The sequence below is a fragment of the Kogia breviceps genome, chromosome 5, assembly GCF_026419965.1.
Source record: "Kogia breviceps isolate mKogBre1 chromosome 5, mKogBre1 haplotype 1, whole genome shotgun sequence".
NCBI lineage: Eukaryota > Metazoa > Chordata > Mammalia > Artiodactyla > Physeteridae > Kogia > Kogia breviceps.
The window spans coordinates 55,733,536-55,749,883 of NC_081314.1; the positions used below are offsets into that span (position 1 = coordinate 55,733,536).

Consider the following 16,348-nt stretch of genomic DNA (forward strand, 5'->3'; position numbering starts at 1 on the left):
TCATAGTCAGCTCTGATTATTACTCAGCAAACCCTGCATTTAAATTGGTGTTGGCGATTGTTTGCAGAATATGCAGCCCTAGCCTTTCAGGAGTTCCTAGTTCCCCTAAGCCTAAGACTTCTTTAGTCCGGCTGAACCAAAAAGAGTTTCCGGATAGTTATACAGGTCTTGGCGGGGAAAGGAGGATCCCACAGCGCCTGCGAATCTGAGCTTGTGAAGGCGGTTATACTCGGCAGATTACGGCAGTGGGCGGGCCCCAAATCCCCATGTGGTCCCGACATCATTGACATGGCGGAATCCCCCATCTAACCCTCCTGGTAGTTATTTGAGCGGCGGCGGCGGCCGGAGGACGAGGAGAGCGGCGGCTGCGGCCGGAGGACAAGGAGAGCGGCGGCTGCGGCGGCAGCTGCGAAGGGGCGGCAGGGATTCTCGAGGCTGGCGGCTGGGAAGGCGTGGGAGACCCGGTGTGTGGCGCGCCCGGAGCCCCGCGTTTCAGCCCGAGGGAAGGTAAGGCATGCAGGAGCGGGAGAATGGAGGGGACCCGGACCCCGAATCTCAGCCGCCGGGTCAGGGCGCGCTGGAAAGCCCCTACCGGACGCCGAGTCCGCCAAAGTGCGTGCCTGTCCCGGAGCGCTCCGGCGCGCCGGGCTTCCCGAGGAAAACTTGGCGCCAGAGTGTTGGGGCGCCCCGCGCTCGTCTGGGCACCCCGGGAACACGGGGCCCGGGAGCGGCGATCGGCCAACGCTTTGGGGCCGCGTCTTACTGTGCTCCGGGCCCCCGCTTGTCCCCCCAGCTGGCCAGGGCTTGGAGGAGGGAAAGAAACGGGTAGATTCTTCTTGATGGAAAAAAAAATCTGGGCAGTGGTTCCCGGGTTCTCCCTGCCCCCCTCGCCCTCCCCCCTCGCCCTCCCAGGCCTTCCCAGCAGATTTTGTCCGAGGAATCCGCTCCTCCTCCCGGAATCTCCGCGGCAGGAACGCTGCCCGGGAGGGGGAGGGCGGGCGGAGGGGCCGAGGAATCTTCGACGTGTCACTTTCTGAGGCTGTAGATTTCCATATGGTGGAGGGAGGAGGGCGGGTGTGCGAAGTGGGGCTGGAAGTTGGGGCCGCCTCTCCGCGCCAGGCGGGGGCGGGCCGGGACCTCCGACCCGGGGATGCTCGCGGGGAGTGTCCCGAGCCCGCGCCGGCCTCCAGCCCAGGCCAGGCCTCTCAGTGACACTCCCCGCCTCACCGCTGGCCACCTCCGTGCGCGCCACGTCCTCCCTCCCCGTCCTGTCCCCCGGGCTCCCCCCGGGCTGGGGGCGGTAACCGGCGGCTGCGGCCGGACTCGGCGAGCAGGCGGCTGGAAGCTCGGGCGGGGGAGTGGGGCGCGGCGGGAAGGAGCGGGCGACCGGGTGTGTGGGCCAGCGTAGCTCCGGTCAGTCGGTCACCCCGAGGGGCGCCCGGGCCGGGTGGGGCCAGCGGGCGGAATCCGCGCCCAGAGACGGCCGGGAGGGGCCGCGCGGACCGTCTGGTGCCCGCGGCGGGGCGGGGGCCGGCCGGCGTGGGAAGGGCCTGTCACTCTGGGCGGAAAGTGGGGCCTCGGGCTGTGCCCGCGAACTTTCCCAAAGTCCCGGTCCCGGCGCCCCGTGGGAGCCCGAGCACCCGGGCCCGGTGTCTCTGGAGACTGGGTTGGGCCGCCCGGCGGCGCCGTTGTCCGGGAGGCTTCCAGGAGTGCGCGGTTGGAGTTGGAGCTTTTCGAACCTCAATTCCCACCCTTCTATCCCTGACGAAGGGAAGCAATGGCATTTTATCCAGACAGTGCCGTTTGCGGACTTACTTAAAAGTTAAAACTTCTTATTTTTTATTTTCTCATCAGTCCAGCATGTTCTTGAAACAAAATTTGGAATTTGGCCGAAGACGGGCCAACGCTGGGGCCCCAGATCCACACGTTTATCTCTCCATGCCTGTTGGTTTCTAGTCTTCCTCCCCATCTTACATCCAGGGTTAATCATATTTTGGGACAAGCGAGGTCGTTTGTTCGGTGGGCACCCCCTGATTGCTTGTCTGTTTATTTTTTAATGTGCAGTTAATTTGATTTGAACTTCCTCCAGTTTCCAGGCCCTGGTGGGGAAAGCTAAAGCTAAGGAAGAGGGAATACGCCACCTTTTTTTTTTTTTTTTTTTTTTTTAATGTGGAGAGAGGTGGGGCATTGGAAAAGGGGAGGCACGGTGGTTGTAGGCAGAGAGTGAGAGGGAGCAGACAGACCCGGAAGAAAAGGAATCTGCTCTGGAATAACACTTTTTTTTTTTTTTTTTTGGAGGCTTCTGGCCTCGAGCAAAAATGCACCGCTCTGTTCTCATTTCTATCGCCTGAATTGCTCTTCACTCTCAAGTTAACGCTGTGACTCTGGGGCCCTGGACAACGCCCGAGGGAAGAGACCCGCAGCCACAGCCAAGAGCAGCCCGTGGCCCTGGTTTTGTGCCTTGCATGGGGGCCCGTGGTTCCCCCTGATTGGAAGCGGCCTCTGTGGAACCAGCGTTCAGTAAATTTCTTGGCTTCCCGGGGAGCAGCTGTTAACGAGGGTAAAGTCTTTGGGCGTGCTTCTGGTCCTGCAAGGGGACCCCCGCCATAAGGGTGTAATTCTCACTTTGTTTAGACGCTAGAGGGTCACCCACAAGCTGGCTAAGAATGAGGCATAGCTGGTAGAAAGAAAAAGTCTCTAAAAAATGGTACTTAGATTCGTATGTGCTTTTAAAGTGTTTTGGTTTAAATGCTCTAAGAGAAAAAAATTCTACGTGAAGATAGCGTTCATTTTAAGAGAGATCTTAAAACTGCAAGATACCATCATGGAATAGGAGGTTGTAGCTTCTAATTACAGTATGTACAATATCAGAAAGATATTCCAGTAACCTTTTAAGACAGACTTTATAAATAGTTCACATGAGACCATGGGCTGGCTGTATTGGAGAGCCAGTCTTCGGGGTTTCTGGAGGAATGCTTGGGATCCGCTAGGAAGCTGGCTGTAGGAGCCTAAGTAGTAGTTTACTCAGTAGGAGTTCGTGCCCCTTTTGCTTAACACTTCATTTTATGTGGTAAAATTGGATAGCGTCCTTAGAACTGAAAACTTGAAGAACTTCCCAGCTTTTCAGTTTTAGGAAAATGAGGCCCAGGCAGGGGAAGTGACTTGTTTGGTGTTGGTGATCAGAGATTAAAATCCAATACAGGATTTTATTAATAGCTACTCTTTTTTGGCTATCTAATGTGTACTTAGTACTGTGTATTGTGTTTTTTAAATATTATCTCATTACAATTCTAATCTTTCAATTTAGGTGATGTTAAGGACATTTCATAGACAAGGCATTGAGGTTCACAGAAATTTAGTAACTTGTGTAAGACTACATAGAATTTTCTTCCGTGATGCAAATGGTTTTATATCTGTGCTATCCAGTATGGCAGCCACCAGGCACGTGTAGCTATTGTACCTTTTAAAATGTGGCTAGTTCGATGGAGGAACTGCATTTTAAATTGTATTTACTTTTAATTATTTTAACCTGCTACTTGTGGCTAGTGGTTAGGTACCATATTGGGGATTGCAACGTAGAACGTTCTGACTCTCAAATCTATCCACGTTTAACTGGGTCCTATTGCTTTTAAAATCTTGTAATTCAGTTTTCTTTCTTCCATACCACCAGAGGAAGATTATATTCAACTCTTAAGTGGAATTTAAATACTGGATTACCTATAGCTCAAAAACAAGCAAAAAATGGTTTTTTAAAAATACTTGGATGTCATGGTAAAAACTGATAGAAAAAACCTTTGTGACATTTTCTGTTTGATTGAAATAACTGCCTATAGGAATTGCTGAGAAGGTAGAGCTTATTGGTTATTTCAATGTAATAAAAGTATAAGTAGGGGGCAGCATGAAAAATCACTGATGGGGAGTTGAAAAAAATTACCCCCGATATCCATGGTTACCTGTTCATTCGGTGATTCTTTTCAAATGTCTTCATTCAGGTAAATAATATAGCCAAACTATCACTCACTTTTCCTTAACTAGCTGCACAATTAATCTGAAGAATTAAAATCATTGCTTTACTACCAGAGAATGAAATTCAAATATAAAGCACTAGATCTGTCTGCGAATTGGGAAGAATATGTTAAAGATTGAAACAAACAGCAAGAAAGATTCTTTAGGTGGCATATGGTTAAATAGTTTTCTGATTAGTGGATTGAATTTAAATCTGTTACATTTTAGAATTTATTTGGTAGAAGGAATTTCAACAACTTTTTGATTTTATATGAAATAGTGAAAATCCCAACTCATGTTAAAGTAAGCATTCATTTATGTGGATTTCATCCATAAATATCCAGTAACCCAATACCTTTTTCTTTCCTTTTTTTTTTGCATACTGCTTTCAGGAAAAGACAGATGATAAAATAATCTCTTTATTAGAATTTTCAGAGCAGTAACTTCCAGGTTCATTATAAATATATCTGAATCTGCTGTATCTTTCATAGTTACTGCACTGCTCAGGGATAATTGCAGCTCATAATTCTGACCCTAGAGCGTTATATGATCCTGAAAGACCTACACAAGTAAATCAGCTTTAAATTGTTCTGTATTATTTTAGTGTTATGTGAATTGCATGGCCTCCAGCTCTGAAAATTGTAAATTCAACTAAAGGTGAGGCATCAGTTAATTAGACTGCCAGATAGCTGAAAAACCCTTTCATACCCATTCCTGACTATTGGGATCATAGTTATTTTCAAGGAACCAACATAAGAACCATGTTATTGGATTATAGTGTTCTTGTGCGTGTGACAAATATTGGAAACATGATTTAACTCAGGATGTATGGTTCCATTTTTAGGACATCAAGCTGCTTAGTACAAATGAGATGTAATTTAAAAGATAACGATATCGAAATGATTGGCAAAGATTAGAAATCCTATACCCCCTGGTGCAGGCCACATCTGAGTATAGGTTTGAAATCAGAGTATCTAATCTGTCAAGGACTTAGTTTACTTCTTGGCTGTGTGTCCCTGTTAGACTACTGAACCTCTCAGTCTGGGTTTCCTCATTTTAGTATAAGGAGAAAACATCTCACCTGTACCGTTTTTCAGGTGGTTGTCACAAGGGGTTAATGAGTCAGTGTATTGAAAAGTGTTTAGCAAAGCCTTATACAAACTCCATAGTTCACTATATTCCAAAGTTTAAAAACTGAGCTGTTCTTACAGTATTACTTTGTATGTTTTCAGAGACCTCCAAATTGTGTTTGGACACTTTGAAAAGTGGTTTATTTTTTCCTTTGTGACGAGTAAATAAAGTTTCAATCTTTAGATTGCAGTTTCATTTTCTCCCTACTCCTAATGTAATAGTTGATTTGTGACCTCTCAAAGGTTGTATTTCCTTACATGTGGTCCGTAGCTGGTTAGCATTGCTGAAGTGGACAAGGCAGCCTGCTTGATTCAGGGTCATTCTCGAGGTGGAGGGGACAAAGTGCAATCTCTTGTTAGAGGAACTTCCAAAACAATGATAGAGGCATAGGCTTTAGTTCCTGTATATTAGTAAGCCTGTTATTTGAGCTTTCAATAATTATAGCTGCGAATGGGGGAAAAGAATCATTTTCTGTGTAGGGGAATCTTTGCACCCTACCTCTGTTTTCACTTTAGAAATCACAATTGCCATTTCTTCACTTTAACAAGGTTAATCCATTCAATGAGAGTTTTTTGTGTTAAGACATTATTTTCAAGTAAACCTTAATTCTCATCCTTACAGCTGTTGGGAATGCACTTAGGTGGTTGAGGAAAAGCTTTATTCTTTAGTTGACACTGAATGCCTTTGAATATAGGAAAATATTCATAAGCCCACACTTTTTCTTTTTGACCTTAAAATACACAGTATGGTACAGTACTAATGTGTTTTTTAAACGGCAGAGAATGCTTCAATCACTGTGGCTAGGCAGGCAGGTTTCTGTAGAAGCCAAATGTAGGCTCACTTGGGAGGATGACTTGATGTTGGAACTTGAACTCTTTGCAAGATACAGCCAATGAGAGGCTGATCTCTAGTCACAAGCTTACCCAGAGGGGAATTGTTTATGGGGCAGGTTTAGTGTCAAGGATCAGTCCTTGGAGACCAGAGGTATGTAGGGTTGGAATCGGGGGTTGGGAGGTTTTTAAACCACCAGGTATAAATCAGGTAAGATAGACTATAATGATCAGCTTTTACAGGTGGGGAGGTTTCTCAGTTTAAAAATGGATCAATCCTTGAATCTCTTTTTGTCCCTAGTTGAGATATGCAAGTTTAGCATTCTGAAACACCTGGATTGTAATTTCATTGGCGGATGAGATGTCTTTGGCAATACTCCCAGTCGGTTCAGTCACTGGCTCCTAATATCTTTTGTTTCTATAATATTACAACTGCTTGTCAGTTTTTAAATAATTGGAGGGAGGAGATTTTAGTGAGATGGTGTTCAGCAAAAGCTAGCATTATTTGAGATTTTGCTAAGTATCTGTTTAAAATGTCCCTTGTGTTAAATGATTATGTTTGATTTTAAAATGTAATTTTATTTCATTCACTTGTTTATTGACTCAGGAGGCACTGACTGAGTTCTAAACTAGTTTCTTAATGGAATATTCTTATGCTGTTCTGACTTTTTGGCAAATGCAAGACATTTTTCTGTTTACTTATAGGGGTGTTTTGCTCATATTTTTGGAATGTAGTATAGAGAGCTGTGTCTACCGCCAAACTCCTAGAGCAGGATGGTGATAACTTCAGTCCTTCGCTCCTTTCTGAAATTTGAGAAATGTTAAAATTGGAGCACCTATAGGCTATGTTTAAAACTAAATTTATGTTAGAATTTTAGGCTTCCAGTACATCCTTGTTTTGACTTTGGAAGATGAAGGTTTTTATAATGGCAACCAGTTAGAAAAATTTGCTTAAACTAAGTTGATATAATACAAACTCTTAGTGTTCAATTATGAAAAGCTTTCCGTTGAAATAATTATCCAGATAATTGTCTTCATACATGAGCAAATGTAGTATGTTTGAGAAATAATGGTAGATTCTAAAATCCCAGGAAATAACATGATTTAATTTATTCTTAAGGAGCTCAGTCAGATTCTTCACAGCTGGTGGAAGAGGGTCTCTGTTAAAAATAACTCCATTGTTCTGGATGTAACTAATTAGGAATTTGCAATTATCCAGGCAAGTCTAGGATAAAGTTTGGCTTCCTACTCTATATGAAAAGGTTTTACCTTAACAGAAGTTTAAATAGATCATAGAGGGAATATTTACCTAATTAGGAGGACAAACCACTTTAAGCACCTTGGAAAAATCAATTTACTTAAAGGCAATGTAAAACTACAGTATGGGTTGAAGCTAGTTCTCCTAGTGCGCTTTTTCGTAGAGGTGCAGGACCGCCATAAAATAAATGTCAGTTTATTCAGTGCTATCACATGAACTAGGAACAGTTTACCGGCAAAAGTTAGAACTATAATTTTGTATGCGAAATAAATCACAACAATAAACAAATATCCACCTCCCCATCTCACCCCATCCCCACCAATAGACTCCCAGATATGCCTGTTGATTTGTTTTGAAGGTTTTCTGTTGCCATTTGTTTTGCTGCTTGCTGTCTCCTGTAAGCACTTGATGGCAGATTGGTGAGAGCAGGTGTTAAAGGTTTAAGAACATCATTATTGCTTTTAGCTGCCCATCTCCTCCTCCATATGAGTTTGGGCAAAGTTGTGGAAACTACTACCAGTGGTATTTAGGTAAGCTCATTACACATCCTCCTCTTCTGCATTTACTAAAGCAAGACCTTCTTGGACAGCTTAGTTCCAGGTACTGTGTGAACTGACCCATAAGAAAGGTAAATTTCTTTTAAAATATCTCAAGTATTTACATCCACTTAGACATGAGGTTTTCAAGTATATGACTTTTTAGGGTTCAGACTGACAGGTTTTTATGGTACAAGTTTTAAGTGTAGGATGCTTAATATATTTTTAGGGTCTTCTCCTTTTTCTCTTATATTTTAAAGTGTTATTTTTAAACACATATTTTCTATTAAGTCATTTAAGAGGAAAATACTAAATGTCTTCAGATATTACTGTTCTTGATTTTTCTGTTGTGGTTTTTCTTATCAGGAAAAAAAATTTAATTTAGGGTAATAAAGGTAAACATTCTGAATTAGTGAATCAGAGAATACTCAAGAGTATATTGAATTGGAACACTAGTGTATTGTTGGGAATGTAAAAAGGTACAGCTGCTGTGGAAAACAGTTTTGCGGTTTCTCAAAAAGTTAAATATACAATCACCTAGCAATTCCATTGCTAAGTATGTACCCAAAATAATTGAAAGCAGGGACTCAAACAGATACTTGTACACCAGTGTTTATAGCAGCATAATTTAGAATATCTAAAAGGTAGAAACAACCCAGGTGTCCATTCACAGATGAATGGATAAACAAAATGCATATATACATACAATGGATTATTATTCAACCATAAAAAGGAATGAAATTCCAATACCTGCTACAAGATGGATGAACCTTGAAAACATGCGGAGCGAAATAAGCCAGACACAAAAGGACAAATATTGCCTGTTTCTACTTATGTGAGGTACCTGGAATAGGCAGATTCATAGAGAAGAAAGCAGAATAGAGATTACCAGGAGCTGGGGAAAGAGGAATAGGTGTTATAGTTTAGTGGGTACCGTGTTTCTGCTTGGGATAATGAAAAAGTTCTGGAAATGAATAGTGGTGATGGTCATATAATAATTGTGAATGTACTTAATGCCACTGAACTGTACAGCTAAAAATGGTTAAAATGGCAAATGTATGGTATTTTATCACAATAAAAAACTGAAAATATTGAAGGAGATTTATTCCACAGGATTTCGGCTTGCCTCTGTTTGCTTCCCCTCCGTCTGCCCCATGCTGGTGTGTAGATGTTTCCCTGCCCTCCCCACCTCCTGTTACAGAGTAAAGGGAGATGCTCCTAGGCCAGTTTTGGAGGTTAGAGTTTCCTTATTTTATTAACTGACTTGAATTTAAGAGGAGACTATTTAAGTAGGAGATCTCTGGAGGGAAAAAAAAGATATTTTAACATTTAGATGAGCCAGGTAGTTTATTAGTATCCACAGACCACATAGGCACACACAGGTAATCTATCCTGAATTTCACTGAGTCATCCAAAAACCAGAGAGTAGGATGTACAATTAGACCTGTCATATTTTCTAACCTTTAAACCTTTTTCTTTCCCTCAATTTTGACATCTTCAGTGCTTTAGGGAAAAGTTTGATTTCCACTTAGAGAAAGGGTCTAAGTCATCTCAATACTAGTGTTGGAAAAGCATTAGGTGCTAACATTCTTCAATTTGTTAGACCAAAACTTACTGGGAGGGGATAGAGCGAAAGCAAGCCAGCATGTAGGATTGTTTTATTCATCTGAACTTGTCTCTAGTACCTAATAATTTCATAGTGGTGACTTTTCTCTGAATATCGGTGTTTCTTTTTTTGCTTCTGAAGTATTGATGCTGAGTTTGTGCAGATCACTTATGAAAAGATGGGGCAGGATTTTTGTTAAGTGATTGGATATAAAGCTTAAACGTCAGATGTAAAGTGCATGTTAGGAATACTGAAAATATCAGGTAAAAATTCAGATAGAAAGATTTAAGGTTACATACAGATAACAAGTTCAAGGAAAAATTATACCGTATACTGTGAAATATTTGCCATCCATAATAGTTCATTAATTCCTGAACTCCCAGAAAACAGTATAAAGTCGCAAGAATATGATGCTAGTGTGTATGCATGCTTTGTCATCTATAAGGGTGTATTTTCTTTTTTTTTTTTTGCGGTACGCGGGCCTCTCTCCGCTGTGGTCTCTCCCGTTGCGGAGCACAGGTTCCGGACGCGCAGGTCCAGCGGCCATGGTTCATGGGCCCAGCCGTTCTGCCGCATGTGGGATCTTCCCGGACCGGGGCACGAACCCGTTTCCCCTGCATCGGCAGGCGGACTCTCAACCACTGCGCCACCAGGGAAGCCCTATAAGGGTATATTTTCTTTGCTGTATGTGTAAATGGCTTTCATACCATAGCAGGTAATTTTTGTGGCCTAGAAATTACTCTAGAGATAGGATCATTACGAACTGATTTCAAAAGGTACAGAGAGTCACAGTCTCTTTATATCTGGTAGAGATATGAGGAATTACACCACCATGTTCACAGAGCGGTCTTCACTGATTTTTGACCTACTCAAAAGAAAAGAGTGTCTCGTTCTGTTTTGCATATCCTCATTTTGTTCCAGAGCCATGATTTCAGGTAATTTATCATTTTCTTTAATTTCTTCTGGCACTGTTTCTATACTTTTCAGAACACTTGTCCTTTTCAGTGTTGTCTGATTGTCTCCTTGTCACTCTTACTTGAGTGTAGGATAATTACTGATTTAACTTATTGTCCTTGATGGTGAGTGCATAGTAAATGCTCATTTGATGGATGGATGGAGAGATAGATGAATTCCTAGGTTGAATGTGCCATTTAAACTTTGTACCTCTTCTCAGGTGCTCAAGTCATTATTTCTTCTGCTGAAGTTGATCTCTTTGAATCATGGGCCATGTTATAGGCATTTTTGTGTTTCCACAGTTTTCCTGAAAATTTTTTTTTCTCATGGTAGGGATCTAATAAATATTAAACAAAACAAAGGCATGAGTCACCTTCAGTGCAAACCTAGCCTTTCATTTACTGCTATTTTAAAGAAACAAAGTTCTCCAGAGAATACGTGGACTTTTTTCAGGTCTGTATCAGATCACTAATTGATTTTGAAAATACAAATAGAATAAATAGCTTATATTTTCTATTCCCTAAAAATGTGGACTTCGATTGTGTATGTTTTGCTTGTCTTTTGGAGTCAGTTTGGGAATTATAAATTAAGAAAATTATTTTTGAAAAAGGTGACTTTTCAGAGATCTGTGGTAGTTTAAAATGATCTTTTATAGGGAAATTCTAGAAGGGAGGCATTAAGGGACAGAAAAATAGCAACAACAATAACAACAACATATGTCTTGCTGAGATGCTGGGGGTCCAGCAGAGAGAGTTGATTATGCTGCACTGGTGGCCAAAGTGTTCAGTGCTAAACTGAACCCTGGAGAAAGGGTCAGAGGGCATGCCATGGAAACCTGAGGAGAATGACCTCAGCCACTTGAAGGTGGACGTAAAGCACGCCTGAGAAGAGAAGAATCTCTGGGAGCATTATAGGGCTATGTGTATGGGGTGGAGGGTGCATGTGCTCTTATTTATTATGTCTGGGGTGGGATCAGAAATCTTCATTAGGTGCTTCAGGTGAGTGATGATCAGACAAGTTTGGAAAACCCAGTCTTGGGGACTCAGCCCTCTTGGTAATCCGTCCTTTTAAGGTTTTTGACCTGATGGCTGGAAAGAACTGAGGTGAGAGGAGTACTTAGGACACCAGAGGACTCTAGTTAGGACCTAGGGCAGAATCGAAGGGCTCCTCAGAAGAATTTAACGTCGTATTCTTTAGGATAAAGTGATAACCAGCTCTTAGCAGTTCAATATAGAAACAAGGACACTTGTCATTTGTGCACTAAACTTCCAAACATTCTAACTACATGTTGGTTGTAAAATATAACAGTGACCAGCAATTGCTGAGCACCTACCATGTGCTAGGCACTTGCATATATATATATATATATATATATATATATATATATATATATATATATATATATATATATTTCATTCATTCTTCCATATCCATTAAACTGTGAACGATAGATACTATTTCTGGTCTTCTGTGTGTTTCCACCATCTACCGCAGAAGCCAGAACATACCTGCTGCCCTGTGAATGGTTGTTGAGTGAACTAAGACTAGAAGACATGCTCAAAAAGGTTAAAACAATCACCTAGATTGACTCCAAAACTTTTTTCCAGCCGTATCACACTGCTGCTTTAATAGTTCACATTAAACGTCTTAATTGTATATCCAGACTTGGAACAGTGTCTGTTTGTGTTCCCAAGTAGCTGAATGCTAAGGCTAAGTATTCGTTGAATGCTTTCCATGTGTTCAACCTGTCTATGGTCCAGAAACCTAAAATTTACTTTCAAAACAATAATAATAATCTGGACATCTCCCAAGAGGGAGATTTTCCTAGATTGTTTTCTGTAAAAGCAACTTAACCTTGGAATGAGAGAAACCAGAGAATAAAAGTATACTTCATAGACAGTAATATATAAGAAACTCAGTATAGTGAATGGGAAAAATCTAGAGCAATTGGCTAAGAAATGGTAATGAAGTTTTACCTGACTGAGACATTTGAAAAATTCTATGAAAGAGAGTTCTTTTCACTCAGTGGCAATAACAGTTTTGTTCATCTCGCATTCCCTCTCCTCAGTGCCTTTCATTTAAGTTCATTTATATAGGGTAAGATCCTGTGCTTATAATTTGCACCTGGAAAAACAAGGCCTCCCATGCCTGATACTAATCCTTTCTGTCCTTTTAAGGCTAATAGTTTGTGGTGTTTGGGTTGCACCGAAGGCAGCCACGGGGACAGGATGAGCCCAGAACTGACTAGAACGTGTCTCATCTCTGCATGTGCAAAGAGCAGCTCCCGTGGTGAATAAAAGGTGACCTCAGGATTCATAGGAGCCCTGTGCTTTCCCAGACGGCCCGGGCTAAACCTGGGGAGCTGGCAGCCCTAAATGCTTCCTTTGTTAGAAATTATTGAGTTCCCTACTCCATCTTTAGAGAGTGAGTTCACTGAAGGTGAGTTAAGGACAAGGCTTTGAAGTGGGACCTGACTTGCTTTCTCTCCCTGTGTTTGTGTGGGGCGGTGTGAATGAAGACACCAATGAAGGTGCAGCGCCCAAGGCGGTGTTACCTAAACACTGTTTCTTACTGCTTCACAAAAATGCTGCTCATGGTCCAGAGGAGCTGTGTGCTTCCCTGGGGATTGTGTTTCCACAGAATGGTGAGGACTGTTAGAACAACCTTCTCTTGTTTCTCAAAACTTCTGCCCAGGAGGGAGGCTATAAATGGTAAAATGTTCACGACTGGTTGCCACCCCAGAGAAGGGCTCCCCAACACTGGGCTGCCCATGGCCCTCCCCTTGTTACAGCTGGGGGCTGGGAAGCCTTTGTCTTTGCCTTATAACCCGGCTTTCAGAGCTTGCTGGCGGTGATCTTCATGACACAGAGTACCATAGGATCTAACTAACTTTAAAAAAAGTGTTAAAATTTTTTTATTGAAGTATAGTTGATTTTCAATGTTGTGTTAGTTTCAGGTATACAGCACAGTGATTCAGTTATACATATGTATATATATCTTCTTTTTCAGATTCTTTTCCCTTATAAGTTACTACAAAATATTGAGTATAGTTCCCTGTGCTATATACAGTAGGTCCTTGTTGGTTATTTTATGTAAAGGAGTGTGTATATGATCGAACTAACTTTTTTTTTTTTTCGAACTAACTTTTAAGAGCACTTAATTTTTAGACATCTATTTTATACCTTAAGATGTAAAGAAACGAGTTTTTTCTTTTTTGTAAGCACTGTAAAAAAAGGAATATGTTTTAATTTTAGGATTTGAGCATTTTAATTTGCTTAAGTTTGGTTTAAATTGCTTGGATTCTCTTCTATCTAACCCTTCATCCATTTTTACCATTATCACCTGAAGGTAGATATTTACTTAACTTTGGATAAGAGATACTAAAATTGCCCATGTGTACACTCATGTTCAAGAAAATTATGAAATCAGTAGTTTTGAGCCTCCTAGAAAGGAAGTAAGTTCAATTTTTAAAATACTGCCCTTTTAAAATTATGTATTTAACTATTTAATGAATATTACTCATTATTTATACTTAGTGCATGAAAATACTGGAAATGGGTAGCCTTGTTGTTGTGCCACAGGTAAAGACTGATAATTTCCAACCCCCTAGCTATAATATCCCTGAGTTCTAGACCTGTATATTCAACTATAGATATCTTTTTTTTTTTAAGGGAACTTTATTTATTTATGGCTGTGTTGGGTCTTTGTTGCTATTCGTGGGCTTCTCATTGCAGTGGCTTCTCCTGTTGCGGAACATGGGCTCTAGGTGCCCAGGCTTCAGTTGTTCTGGCACAAGGGCTCAGTAGTTGTGGCTTGTGGGCTCTAGAGCGCAGGCTCAGTAGTTGTGGTGCACGGGCTTAGTTGCTCAGCAGCATGTGGGATCTTCCCGGACCAGGGCTAAACCCGTGTCCCCTGCATTGGCAGGCCGATTCTTAACCACTGCGCCACCAGGGAAGCCCATCAACTACAGATATCTTTACCTTTCCCACAGGCATTTCAGACTCAATCTGACTGCTGTCTTTTTTTTTTTTAAAGAGAGTTATGGGAGGAGGAAGAAGAAATGGATAATAACTTTTAAGGCTTGTATTTTATTTCAGGCTTTAATTAACAACAGATATCTTTAATTTACCATAAAATTTCTTTATTGATGAAAGAGTTATTTCCAGGTTTATTTGATTTTGACATTCTAATCTTGCTATGTGGTTACTGTGCTGTAGCTTTAACTGTATCTTAATGATACTGGTGACACTGATAATTTTAAAACATAGCCTTTTAGATTTTGCCATTTGCTCGTTTTATTAAATTTAAGCATGGAAACAATGTCACTTCCTATTTATGTTTTAATTTCCAATTCTCTTAGTTCAGTTTTCTCAGGAGTTCAGACCTATTAAGGCATAGCAGTTGGCTAGTAAGAGAAAATTGAGAATACAAATAAATTTTTCACTAGATTACATTAGCTTCATTTTGTTTGGAGTGATTTTAGGCTCCAAGTGTTTGCCATTAACATTCCATTTTTGCAGGTTTTCCTTTCTTGCTTTTGTGAGAAACAGGGATTGTAGGAGAAAGTAGAGGATAGTAGGCCAGGGTTTGGGAAGGATGTAGTACCAACAGAGGTGAGTGAGTTTGTTCCTATTATGTTTTACATGGGATGATAAGTTTTCCAAGTTCTAGTTTCTGCTAAGTTACCTGTGAGTTCAGTAGAGGGGCAGTTCTAGTCTGCTGTCAGATGTTCTGCTTGGCAGATTAATGAGGAACCTCTTTTTTAAAGTTTTTTTTTTTTTTTTTTTTTTAACACAGATTGCTGTATTTGTATATCTTTTATAAGTGTGCATTTTGGCCAAGAGGTAACTCTTTCATACCATTTTTCATGAAAAAGCATAAATAATTTTCTAGAAAGTTTAATTGCAAACTTTGTTAGATTAAAAGGAAACATCTTTTTAGAGAAACCATTCTTCTTGGGAATTCTTTAATCCTTGTCTGTAAATGATAGCAGATTATCACATACGGTTTTCATATTTGGGTGGCATGGGAAACTACTCACTTTACTTGGAACTTATATTTTTGGTAAGAAGGTAAATCTTTAGTCATCATTTATAGTGGGATGATTGAGCCCCTGTGCTCTGGAAACTGAGCCCTGAGTTTGAGAACCCAGATTTGTAACTCTGCAGATTTGAAACTCTAACTTTGGTTAATTACTGAATCTGGGTGGCTTTGTCTGTTAAAAGGAATTGTTAGGAGTATTTAGCTCGGTGTGGTGCTTTGTCAAGTGCTCAGCAAATGAGAGCTGCTGTTTTATTATTTTATTATATTCACTGATGACAGACATTTAATAGCTGGACATACTTCTTAATGGGGTGATAGTTATTTAAAAGCATTCCCCTGTAATTTTAAAAGTGTATATGAATACAAGCCTTGCCACTGACTCCTTGAGTGTTCTTGTTCAAGTGACATCTTTGTAGCTCATCTCCAAAGTCACACTTGAGCTGTTTACCTTAGTAAGGTAATGTGGGCATAAAATGATAATATATGTAAGAGGCACTTTGAGCAGGGTGAGGGTGGGGAAGCATATCTGAATGCCAAGTAATACTTAATTAAACAAGTGCTGCTTCTACCAGTATTTTTCTTCTTCCTGCCGCCTCAAAGAAAGGTGGTCTCTTTTAAAGTAGGTATATGACAGCTCTGCTTCCTCTCCCAAGTCTAGGATCAAAGGAAAGTTGTAATAAAGGAGAGTCACTTGCTCCCATTTCCCTCTCCCTTTTTTGTGGATGTTGTTCTAACTTTTTAAGAGGGAAGATCAGGCCTTGACTTTAGTGGGCGAAACCATGGGGGCTCCAAGACCTGCCTTTCATCTCTGGGTCATCACCTCGGATGATGTTCTTCATCTCTGTAGTAATGGCATAAAGACACCACTGCTGGGGAACAGCGCACTGCAGGCTAAGGCTTTGCTGTCTTTCTGGAAATCTTAGCTACCTTTGCTGCTCACTGTTAAGGATGCTCATTTCTTTAGAATAACATAGACTATTTGGCA

The 16,348-nt window shown here is 41.2% G+C and overlaps 1 protein-coding gene across 4 annotated transcripts in view; it reads left to right on the forward strand.

The window, feature by feature from the left end:
- Window positions 1–249: 249 nt before the first annotated feature.
- Window positions 250–16,348, forward strand: part of FNDC3B (fibronectin type III domain containing 3B) — a 357,724-nt gene continuing 341,625 nt past the window's right edge. Inside the window, exons 1-2 of one of the 4 annotated variants that reach the window (XM_067034018.1) lie at window positions 1,326–1,413; window positions 2,299–2,560. The gene's annotated coding sequence lies outside the window, so the exon portion shown is untranslated. Of the gene's footprint in view, window positions 508–1,325; window positions 1,414–2,298; window positions 2,561–16,348 lie in introns of those variants that run through there. The other 3 variants (XM_059065627.2, XM_067034020.1, XM_067034019.1) reach the window with 3 other exon arrangements.